Source organism: Polypterus senegalus, chromosome 18 (genome assembly GCF_016835505.1).
Source record: "Polypterus senegalus isolate Bchr_013 chromosome 18, ASM1683550v1, whole genome shotgun sequence".
In the NCBI taxonomy this organism is placed as follows: domain Eukaryota; kingdom Metazoa; phylum Chordata; class Cladistia; order Polypteriformes; family Polypteridae; genus Polypterus; species Polypterus senegalus.
This window is the reverse complement of record NC_053171.1, coordinates 87,223,115-87,234,853: the sequence shown is the minus strand read 5'-3', so window position 1 is coordinate 87,234,853 and position 11,739 is coordinate 87,223,115.

Here is an 11,739-nt window from a genome sequence, read left to right as displayed (position 1 = left end):
CACAAGGCTGGAAACAACTTTGGACAAGTTTTCAGTGCACCACAGGGAACTTGAGTACTCTCACACTCACAATGGTCAAATTTACAGTTACCAGTTTATCTCATCAGCGCATTTCTGGTGATGTGGGACGAAACCACAGCAGAACCTATGTAAGACATGCAAACATCCATCCATCCATCCATTATCCAACCCGCTACAGTTAGGTCCATCAATATTTGGACAGAGACAACTTTTTTGTAATTTTGGTTCTCTACATTACCACAATGAATTTTAAATGAAACAACTCAGATGCAGTTGAAGTGCAGACTTTCAGCTTTAATTCAGTGAGTTGAACAAAACGATTGCATAAAAATGTGAGGCAACTAAACAATTTTATTTAACACAATCCCTTCATTTCAGGGGCTCAAAAGTAATTGGACAATTGACTCAAAGGCTATTTCATGGGCAGGTGTGTTCAAGTCCGTCGTTATGTCTTATCAATTAACAGATAAAAGGCCTGGAGTTGATCTGAGGTGTGGTGCTTGCATGTGGAAGATTTTGCTGTGAACAGACAACATGCGGTCAAAGGAGCTCTCCATGCAGGTGAAAGAAGCCATCCTTAAGCTGCAAAAACAGAAAAAAACCCATCCTTGAAATTGCTACAATATTACGAGTGGCAAAATCTACAGTTTGGTACATCCTGAGAAAGAAAGCAAGCACTGGTGAACTCAGCAGCGCAAAAAGACCTGGACGTCCACGGAAGACAACAGTGGTGGATGATCGCAGAATCATTTCCATGGTGAAGAGAAACCCCTTCACAACAGCCAACCAAGTGAACAACACTCTCCAGGGGTGGCGATCGATATCCAAGTCTACCATAAAGAGAAGACTGCATGAAAGTAAATACAGAGGGTGCACTGCAAGGTGCAAGCCACTCATAAGCCTCAAGAACAGAAAGACTAGATTGGACTTTGCTAAAGAACATCTAAAAAAGCCAGCACAGTTCTGGAAAAACATTCTTTGGACAGATGAAACCAAGATCAACCTCTACCAGAATGATGGCAAGAAAAAAGTATGGAGAAGGCGTGGAACAGCTCATTATCCAAAGCATAGCACATCATCTGTAAAACACGGTGGAGTCAGGCAGTGTGATGGCTTGGGCGTGCATGGCTGCCAGTGGCACTGGGACACTCGTGTTTATTGATGATGTGACACAGGACAGAAGCAGCCAAATGAATTCTGAGGTGTTCAGAGACGTACTGTCTGCTCAAATCCAGCTAAATGACGTCAAACTGATTGGCAGGCGTTTCATGATACAGATGGACAATGACCCAAAACATACAGCCAAAGCAACCCAGGAGTTTATTAAAGCAAAGAAGTGGACAATTCTTGAATGGCCAAGTCAGTCACCTGATCTTCACCCAACTGAGCAGGCATTTCACTTGTTGAAGACTAAACTTCAGACAGAAAGGCCCACAAACAAACAGCAACTGAAAGTAAAGGCCTGGCAGAGCATTAAAAAGGAGGAAACCCAGCATCTGGTGATGTCCACGAGTTTAAGACTACAGGCTGGCATTGCCATTGCCAAGTATTAGAAATGAACATTTGATTTCCAGTTATTTAATTTGTCCAATTACTTTTGAGCCCCTGAAATGAAGGGATTGTGTTAAATAAAATACTTTAGTTGCCTCACATGTTTATGCAATCGTTTTGTTCAACTCACTGAACTAAAGCTGAAAGTCTGCACTTCAACTGCATCTGAGTTTTTTCCTTTAAAATTCATTGTGGTAAAATACAGAACCAAAATTAGAAAAGAGTTATCTCTGTCCAAATATTTATGGACCTAACTGTATATCCTAACTACAGGGTCATGGGGGTCTGCTGGAGCCAATCCCAGCCAACACAGGGCGTAAGGCAGGAAACAAACCCCGGGGCAGGGCGCCAGCCCACCGCAGGACATGCAAACACAATGTTGACAATAACCATATGCAGGATTTGAATACATGAGGTAGCAGCTCTACCCAATTACTATGCACGTCTTCAAAAATGTTAAGATATATCAGTGTGTGTTAATTTAGGTGGCAGTTCAATTGCAAATCCAATCATGAGGTGTGCATGTTGATATTTAGAAACAAGCCATTGCCTAAAAAATTAAGAATTATGGTTGTGGCTTAAATTGTGATAATTTGACAGTTACTATTGTGTTAACTAGTTTGTATATGGCTACAATGCATTATAAGACATTCAAATAGCTGAATACCTGTTAACATTTCATAATTTTGCTTATTAATTGAGTTGTTCCTATACTCTATTTTTAGCATCATTGTAACTGGCAAATCAGTCGTTTCTTTTAATGGAAGAAACTGTTGGTTATGAAAGAAATGTTTGACCTCTCACTATTACCCAGCTGTGTGTCTGAAAGAAAGGATGGGTAGATTAATGATGCTGCTGAAATACTGAAAAGTATTTGTTGTAGCAGTTTAACTGTGTCTTTTTTACGGTATCAAACTTTTTCTCAACTCCTGCAGCAGGACCACTTAATTACCTCATTTTTTGATCCATTGGTTAATTTTATGATCATGCATTCTGTGTCTCTCTTTCTGATTTATTTTTATCTATGTTGTCAAAATAAGTGTTGGAGTTTGCATTTACATTAGTCACCAGTTATTGACAATTAAACATCTCAACTGGGCAAACCGTTATTTAACCGTAACATCTGTTGTTTCAAGCAACATTAATTGATTATTCGACTAAATACAAAAACACAGCATTTTTGCAAGGCTAACTTAAGCCGATTTTGATTTGAAAGACACACATTATTCTTCAAATCAAGGAATGGAAGTGTTTGGTTGATTAGATGGATGGTTAAACATAAAATATTCTATATAGTGGTTTTCCAGTGAGTGTATTTCCTCTATACCTGCTAGTTTTATGGAAGAAGCAGTCATTTGATTAAAATTAAATAAATCCAGTGGTACACACCATATAAACCTCTTTATTACAACAACAGAGATCTCAAGTGAGGAATGGAAAACGACAAAGGACAACGTCATGTGAATGAAACGTGACAGAAAAAGTTATAGTACATGAAATGTGATCTCTGAAAAAATCAATACAGAAGCAATTGAAAAATATCAGATATAATAAAAAAACAGGTGCAATATACAATATAATATGTAATATTTGATAAACCTTTAGGTAATACACGACTTTGAGATCTAGGGCTGCACTTTAATTGACATTTGGCAAGCAGTAGTGCTGTCCTCACAGTTGGAAAAAAAGACAATATCTTAAAATGGAACCCACACAAATGTAATATTCATATGATTGCTTTGATTCTACGGTATTGTAGTACCTGGATATGGCTTATCTTTGGATATTGTAGGATTTCAATGCAATAAACCTTTTTATAAATGAACAATTTTAGACTAATGTTTAAGCATTTGAAACATGAAAAAAATGTAAACTTGCACAAACACAGAATTAAAAAAAATAATAATTTCTAAGAACATCATATGTGTCTTTATTAAAACACTACTGATGAAGATCCTACATTGTGTACGAAACCTCATAAGATCTTTTTTGATTGTAACAGTGATTAAAATATGATAATGAACAAAGAGCTTTAATATGTTAGTTTACTGCCAGAGTGCAGCTGTTTCTTTGACAATCAGCTGACAAAAAGATTTTTACCAGGGATGGAGACAGTGCACTGCTGTTATATAATGTTTCTGTGAAATATTATATCACGGGTCCTGATCTATTTATATCTACACTGTTCCCACAATGATATTTGTCACTCTGCTCAAGCATTATTTCTTTCTAACCTCATCCTGTAAGTGGCAATCAGCTTCTCAATTTCTCACCATTCTTTCACAATGACAGTATGATTTAGTTTGATTACCTTAAATGGCATATCAGTTTTGGTTCTTCACATGTGTTTCAAATGCAGTGTGGTTACTTATTCAATCTGTTTAGCAACAAACAACACAGGATTATACATATATTAAGTACCTATTACTACAATTGTTCAGAGTCGAGGTGCCTCCTTCATGTATGTCTGCCCTTGGTAATTTATGTCACAGCTTAGTATTACGATTTCTATATTTCATTATAACTATATGACTTGACTCTCTGGAGTCTCTTTTAGTTAATTCTAGTAGTTTTAGTTTTGTTCCAGTGACACCAGATTGTATGAGATACAAAAGCACCCTGTTTTAGACCCTGAGTTCCCTTCTAAAAGAGGCTGGGCCTCCAGTGGGGTCTCTCAGCTGCCTGATCTGTTGGAGAGACAATGGTCTGTGGCCCCCGAGCAAGTGGGCACAACCATACTTTCCTCCTTCAAGTCCTCCCTTGACTCATACATGAATGGCTAACCTCTTTGCAGCTCATCCAGCTAGCTGTATCTTGTTGTCACCTGGAGATCTTATGGCCTCTTGCCTAATGTCCCTGGCATCTCTCACTCTCTCCGTCTCTCTCTTGCTCTCTCCTACTAGATAATCTGGTATCTCTGTCATTTGCTCCGTGACCTGCACTCTAACATTCTGGATGAACATGACAGACTTCAACCAAAGTTGCTCCTTTCACTCACTTGTGCTGGTTCTCCTTCCCACTACCATTGCCTGAGAACTCATCATATATACAGAACATGCTGCCTGTCAGCCACTCATGTGTAACCTCCCTGAGTAAGGTTGGTGCACCCCTAAGGGCTGTAAAACAATGGCTGAGAAGGCGCGATGCTGGATTCTCTGGCCATACTGATGCGGCGGTACAGGTGAGTGACGCATGTACCATAGAATATATGGGAGAGGCGACCGAAAGGGCTGCGGTATTGATTGGGTCCGCATGCCGCATGGCCACACCTCCGACAAGAGACGCAGCCGCAATGACTGACAGCGTGGCAGAGGAGTGTGCAGGGAGGCAGCTGCTTGATATCGGCTGCCAAACAGCCCTGCCTTGACTGCCGGCACTGGTGTCGCGGTTGTCCAAAGGGGTGCAGACGGTACGGCGTCCCTCTTCTTCCCATAAGGGGACCCAGACCGTCGGTGCACCCCAGAACAAGAAGAGACCCCGGAAAAAGAAGTGGCCTCCAAACAGTGCGCAGCATAAGCCCATCTGCTCGCAGACAGTGGAGGGCTGCGCTGTGGTGGGGCACAACCACCATCCACCCTCAGCTGGGCGGACATCGGGGCAGGACTTCCCATCTTGTTTCCGGTCCCACAGGGATCGCACCAGAGCAGAGCGGCGTTGCACTGAGTGCATTAGCTGTGGCCACGGCTGGAGGTGTTGTCCGTGGAGGATGCCTGGAGGATGCGGGCAACAGGGAAGCACCTCCCGCTCTTGTGCTTTTGTTATTGCAGGACAGAGCCGTGGACAGGAGGATGCTGACTCCCCATCCTGGAGGAGATCAACCCTTGAGGGATGAGCCACTGTGCCCCACAGGGCTCAGCAGAGAGAGGGGCACTGTGGCGGATGGCCGGGACCCATGCCCGGCCGGGACGCCCTTTGTCAGCCGTGGGAGCCACGCTACGTCCCTCAGAAGCTTTGTTGACAGCCCTCCTGGGTTGCGTCGGGGCCACGTTCGTGGAACACCGGAGCTCATCTTGGTTGGGCTCCGTGGCCTCCACCAGGGGGAGCTGCATAGAGCTGCATGGCTTAACAAGCCTGTCTGGTCGGGTGTGGCTATAAGAGGAGCCTGCAGCCACTACTCAGGGCGCTAGAGTCGGGACGAAGCTGCCCTGGGAGGAGTGGAAAGAAGAGTGTGATTTGGGGTGATTTTTCTTTGTATTTTGGGACTGTGTTGTGCCTGTGGGGTTCACAGGGAAGACGTGTCCCACAGGTGAAGAAGAAAAATAAATCTTTTTGTTTATTTTGCCCGTGCCTCTGGTGTCAGTCTGTGTCGGGTCAGCGCCAACCAAGCGCCAATCTCACACTTCTTAAATTTTGTTCAGTCTGCTCTACCTTAAGACACAGTGTATGCTGTAATTCCGTCAAATATTTTATGTGATCTCAAAATTGTAGCACACAAGAAAAACCTGAAGTTGCTTACATAATACCTTTGTTAACAGATCACACACCGGCTAGACATTTGAACTTTGTGCATTGCGAACAACTTTCCTCTGTTTGGATGCGTATTGTGTTCTTGTTGATGCTCTGGACTAAAGCAGTACCCTGAGACAAATGTACTCAGTCTAAAACAAGTTGAGATATTTTTGATTATTGTGTTACTATATTTTTAAAGCTCTGAAAGTTAAGATGCTAATGGCAGTTTTTCAAACTGTATGAACTAAAAGATCGTCTGTCACAGTGTAGAAAATTTATTTGGCAATTGTTTATGAGAAAGGCATCAATGAAACACGCCAATTAATTTTGATTCATGTTCCTAAATTTTGATTTACCCTCTAAAGACAGACAGGAATAGCCTAATTGTCAGGATCTCATAGATAGGGTGTCGCATTGTGATTTTTTAATTTTTTTATTTGGTCTCTGTTTCAATTGTTAATGGTGTCACATTGATGACATTATCAGAATGTGCCACAGGTGTGCATTGCTTTAATGAACAATACATCCGTTTGGTTGAGCTATTTACTTTGTTCATGGGAGAACTTTAGAAGCTTTAAGGGACAATAAGGTCAATATTTTTTTAAAGGTAAAAGTTAACGGTAATTTTTTTACAATCTTGCTTTCATTTGCCAAAGTCACTTGCTTTTTATAGGGAAAATGTATTTAGTAATTTTGTTTGAAAAGGGAGAAAAAATGCCTCCTTGAGTGGTTATGACCGATAGAGTACTAATCGAAACATAAAGCAGATTGTTAAAACTTGCAGAATGTGTCCACTTTAAAGCAGCTAAGCTTCTTGTTTTATAATTTTTGCTTATAATTTTGTACTTCTATATCATAATTTTTTCCCATTGTCATTGTGATATAAGTTGTTTTTTGATTATCATTTGATGTCATTTCATTTTCTGTTTTCTCACTGCCATGTTGTTTTTGTTCTCTCTCCCAGTTGCTATTTTGAGACTTTTGTTCAATGGTGATTTCCACGTTGGTTATCATTGCTGAACTCTTTGCTAATCATGTAAAGCAAGATTCTTGTTTTATGTTGTGCTGCTTTGTCACCCCTGCATAAGATGGCAGTCTGCTTGATTCTGCATCCGAGATTTTGGATAAATTTAAAACAAAGATGAATCTACACCAAACTTTATAGTTACAGAAAAGACATGCAGTTACCGTTAGGATTTTGGCTTCAGTTTTTTGACTGACAATTTTCTGATTAACATTATAATTTAGTTTGCAGACTTTATGGCATAAATACATGCTTATTTTATTAACACTTTTTCCATTTTTGTTCTCTTCCACTCTTTATCTCCTGGTCTATATTTTTGGATAAACTACTGTATAAGAAGTTACTTGCATTTGAAAATATTGGTTATGAATTCTTTATAGCAGGGGTTCTCAACGTCACTCCTGGGGACCCCCAGTGGCTGCAGGTTTTTGTTCCAAACACCTTCTGTTTTTAATTGAACTCCTGGGCTAATTAAGCAAACTGATATTCCCCAAGTTCTGTGTTTAGGGAACAATATATTAATTAGAAAACTAAGTTTGCTAAAAAAAATATATATATATTAAAATGTACCAAGCAGTTATATAGGAATAATGTATTTTTTTTCTTTTTAACAGTATTTTCATCTTGATTTTCATTCTACTTTTCAAGGTGTTCTAATTGTTTAATTAATCCATTATTTACTAATTAGTGGGTCTGACTCTAAAGTAGCTGCAGCCTTTGATTATTTAGTGTTGTTTGCCTGGGTGTCTGCTCTGCTCGTTTTAAATTATCATTAATAAGATACAATGAAGGGGGAAAAACTGCACAGAGAAAGGGCAACATATAATGAAATCAACAAAAGAGAGTTAAGCATTTAAATCTATAGCAAAAGCAGAAATATTTATAAATGTCTTATAAATGTGAAAATCATGCTGCTTTTCTTTTCTGAATGTCGAATAAAAGAAAAAAAAAATACCAGCTAATTAAATGAAGAAAGAGAAAAAAAAGACTAAGAATTAAAATAAAACAACATTAATTAACATAGAATAAGAGTAAGGTCCAATGGCCAGGGAGGACAGAAAAAACAAAAAATGGAGAGAAAAAGATAAAATAAAATCTGCAGGGGTTCCAGACCATGAGACCACCTGACCAGTCCTCTCTGGGCATTCTACCTAACATACATGAAACAGTCCTCTTTGTATTTAGGGTTCTCATGGAAGGACTTGATGATGACGGTCACGTGGACTTCTGGCTTTAATCCATCAATGTAGGACATTACGGTGCTTTGATTAGGTGGTGGTGGCGCAGGTCGTCACCACAGAAAACCGGAAAAAGAAACAGAAGAGAGAGTAGGTTGTTAGTACGGATTTTAGAGCCACCATGAATAGTAATGATAATTAATTGAATATACAGAGCATCAGGATTAAATTAAAGTGAAGTTATGAGAAGGCCATGTTAAAGTAATGTGTTTTCAGCAGTGTTTTAAAGTGCTCTACTGTATCAGCCTGGCAAATTCCTATGGTCAGGCTATTCCAGATTTTAGGTGACTAACAGCAGAAGGCCGCCCACCTCACCACTTCTTTTAAGTTTTGTTCTTGTAATTCTAAGGAGACACTCATTTGAGGATCTAAGGTTACGATTTGGAATATAAGGTGTAGGACATTCCGATATATAAGATGGGGCGAGATTATTTAAGGCTTTATAAACCATAAGCATAATTTTAAAGTCAATCCTGAATGACACAGGTAACCAGTGTAGTGACATCAAAACTGGAGAAATGTGCTCGGATTTTCTTTTCCTAGTTAGGATTCTAGCAGCTCCATTCTGCACTCGTTGCAATTGATTGATGTCTTTCTTGGGTGGTCCTGAGAGGAGTGCGTTTCAGTAATCTAGTCGACTGAAAGCAAACACGTGAACTAATTTCTCAGCATCTTTCAATGATATAAGAGGTCTAACCTTTGTTATGTTTCTTAAGTGAAAAAATGATGTCCTAGCGGTCTGATGAATATGTGATTTAAAATTCAGGTTACAGTCAACAGTTACCCCTAAGTTCTTTACCTTCGTCTTGACTTTTAACCCTAATGCATCAAGTTTATTTCTAATAACCTCATTATATCCATTATTGCCAATCACTACAATTTCTGTTTTCTCTTTATTTAGCTTGAGAAAATTACTATTCATCCAATTAGAAACACAAGTAAGACATTGTGTTAGTGAAACAACAGAGTCGGGGTCATCAGGTGCTATTGATAAGTACAGCTGTGTGTCATCAGCATAGCTGTGGTAACTAATGTTGTGCCCTGAGATAATCTGACCTAACAGAAGCATGTAGATCGAAAAGAGCAGCGGACCCAGGATAGAGCCTTGTGGAACACCATATCGGATATCAGGTGTCTTTGAGTTGTAATTACCACAACTAACAAAGAATTTTCTACCTGCCAGGTGGGATTCACACCAATTTAAGACACTGCCAGAGAGTCCCACCCATTGACTAAGGTAATTTCTAAGAATACTGTGATCAATGGTATCAAAAGCGGTACTCAGATCTAAGACAATGAGAACAGATAAATGACCTCTGTCTGCATTTATCCGCAAATCATTTACTACTTTAACGAGTGCAGTTTCTGTGCTGTGATTTGTTCTAAAACCTGACTGAAATTTATCAAGAATAGCATACACCACTCGATCCAATAAATGCTATCTCCTCTGGAGTGGTCTCCACAGTTGCTTATCTGTTCATGTGAGACCACAGCATTTCTGTCATATTTAAGGAAGTCATCATTTTACTTTTTTTATTGAGGACTGACCAAGTTCTTTTTATCTGTGAATGTTAGCAGAAACAGACATACTGGGCTGTAATTCCATATTCACATATCATATGTACTATATAGACTTTGATAGAATTTTAAAAAATAATTAAAGAACCTAATGTAATAAAATAACAAGGAAGTTTAGTAAAAACTAAGTACTATTAGTTGGCAAAAGGATGAAGACAATGTGCCAAAAATAACAGTAAACAAACCCTGCTGCCACTTTGGTCTTTAACCTCAGGTGTCACATGGGGTGGGTTGTTTGCTTGTCCAATCACTAAACTTCGGTGCCACAAGCATGAAACACCCCTGCCTTTTACCTTCCGTTTCCCTCTCTCACTCTAAACTCTAGCCTCAATCTTCCTCCTTTCAATCAAGTGTCCAACTCACCTACAGACTTTACAGTGAATGGGCTAACAGTGCTGAGATGGTGTTCTACACAAGCCTAAGTTAATTTCTGCTAACAATGCCTGGACTACTTCCTAGGAAAGAGATGTCCTCAGTAAGCCTTTATGTGCTCTAACCAGAGTTCCTACCAGAGCTTCCAAGTATACCTGTGTCACTGAATCTGAAGGTTTATTTAATGAGATGAGATACACACTCTTAATGTCCCTGACCTGTCTTGTTCCACATCACAGGAAATTCTCCCAGATGTCTCTCTCTCTCTCCCTCTCTTTCCACCAGTGACCAGTCTCTTGTTAGATAGCCAGGGCCCTTAGACAACTGCTGATCCTCATTTTAGCATCCTGAGGGATTTTTACATGCATACAGTATATCCACATTGTCTGGTGCCCTCATAGCTATTTACCTACAGTGGCAATTTGACAGTTTCACCATCACAAATATGCATTAGTTATTTCATTGATGTGTCTGGCTAGGCCTACCTTCCCTCTTTCTTGTTCCGTATGCCTGAAAATAAATACACCTTCCCTGATGAAGGGGCCTTAGCTACCTTGAAAGCTTGCATTTGTAATCTATTTAGTTAGCCAATAAAAGGTGTCATTTCACCCTACTTTCTCCTGTCAATCTAGAGTAGTGCTTGAAAGTTTGTGAAACCAATAGACTTTTCTATATTTCTGCATAAATATGGCCTGAAACATCATCAGATTTTCACTCAAGTCCTAAAAGTAGATAAAGAGAAACCAGTTAAACAAATGAGACAGAAATATTATACTTGGTCATTCATTTATTGAGAAAAATGATCGAATATTACATATTTGTGAGTGGCAAAAGTATGTGAACCTCACGGATGATCAGTTAGTTTGAAGGTGAAATTCAAGTCAGGTGTTTTCAATCAATGCGATGCCAATCAGGTGTGAGTGGGCACCCTGTGTTATTTAAAGAACAGGATCTATCAAAGTCTGCTCTTCACAGCACATGTTTGTGGAAGTGTATCATGACACGAACAAAGGAGATTTCTGAGGACCTCACAAAAAGAGTTGTTGAAGCTCATCAAGCTGGAAATGGTTACAAAACCATCTCTAAAGAGTTTGGACTCCACCAATCCACAGTCAGACAGATTGTGTACAAATGGAGGAAATTCAAGACCTTTGTTACCCTCTCCAGGAGTGGTCGACTAACAAAGATCACTCCAAGAGCAAGGCGTTTAACAGTCGGTGAGGTCACAAAGGACCTCAGGGTAACTTCTAAGCAACTGAAGGCCTCTCTCACATTGGCTAATGTTCATGTTCATGAGTCCACCATCAGGAGAACACTGAACAACAATGGTGTGCATGGCAGGGTTGCAAGGAGAAAGCCACTGCTCTCCAAAAAAAAATTGCTGCTCGTCTGCAGTTTGCTAAAGATCACGTGGACAAACCAGAAGGCTACTGGAAGAATGTTTTGTGGACGGATGTGATGAGACCGAAATAGAACTTTTTGGTTTAAATGAAAAGCGTTATGTTT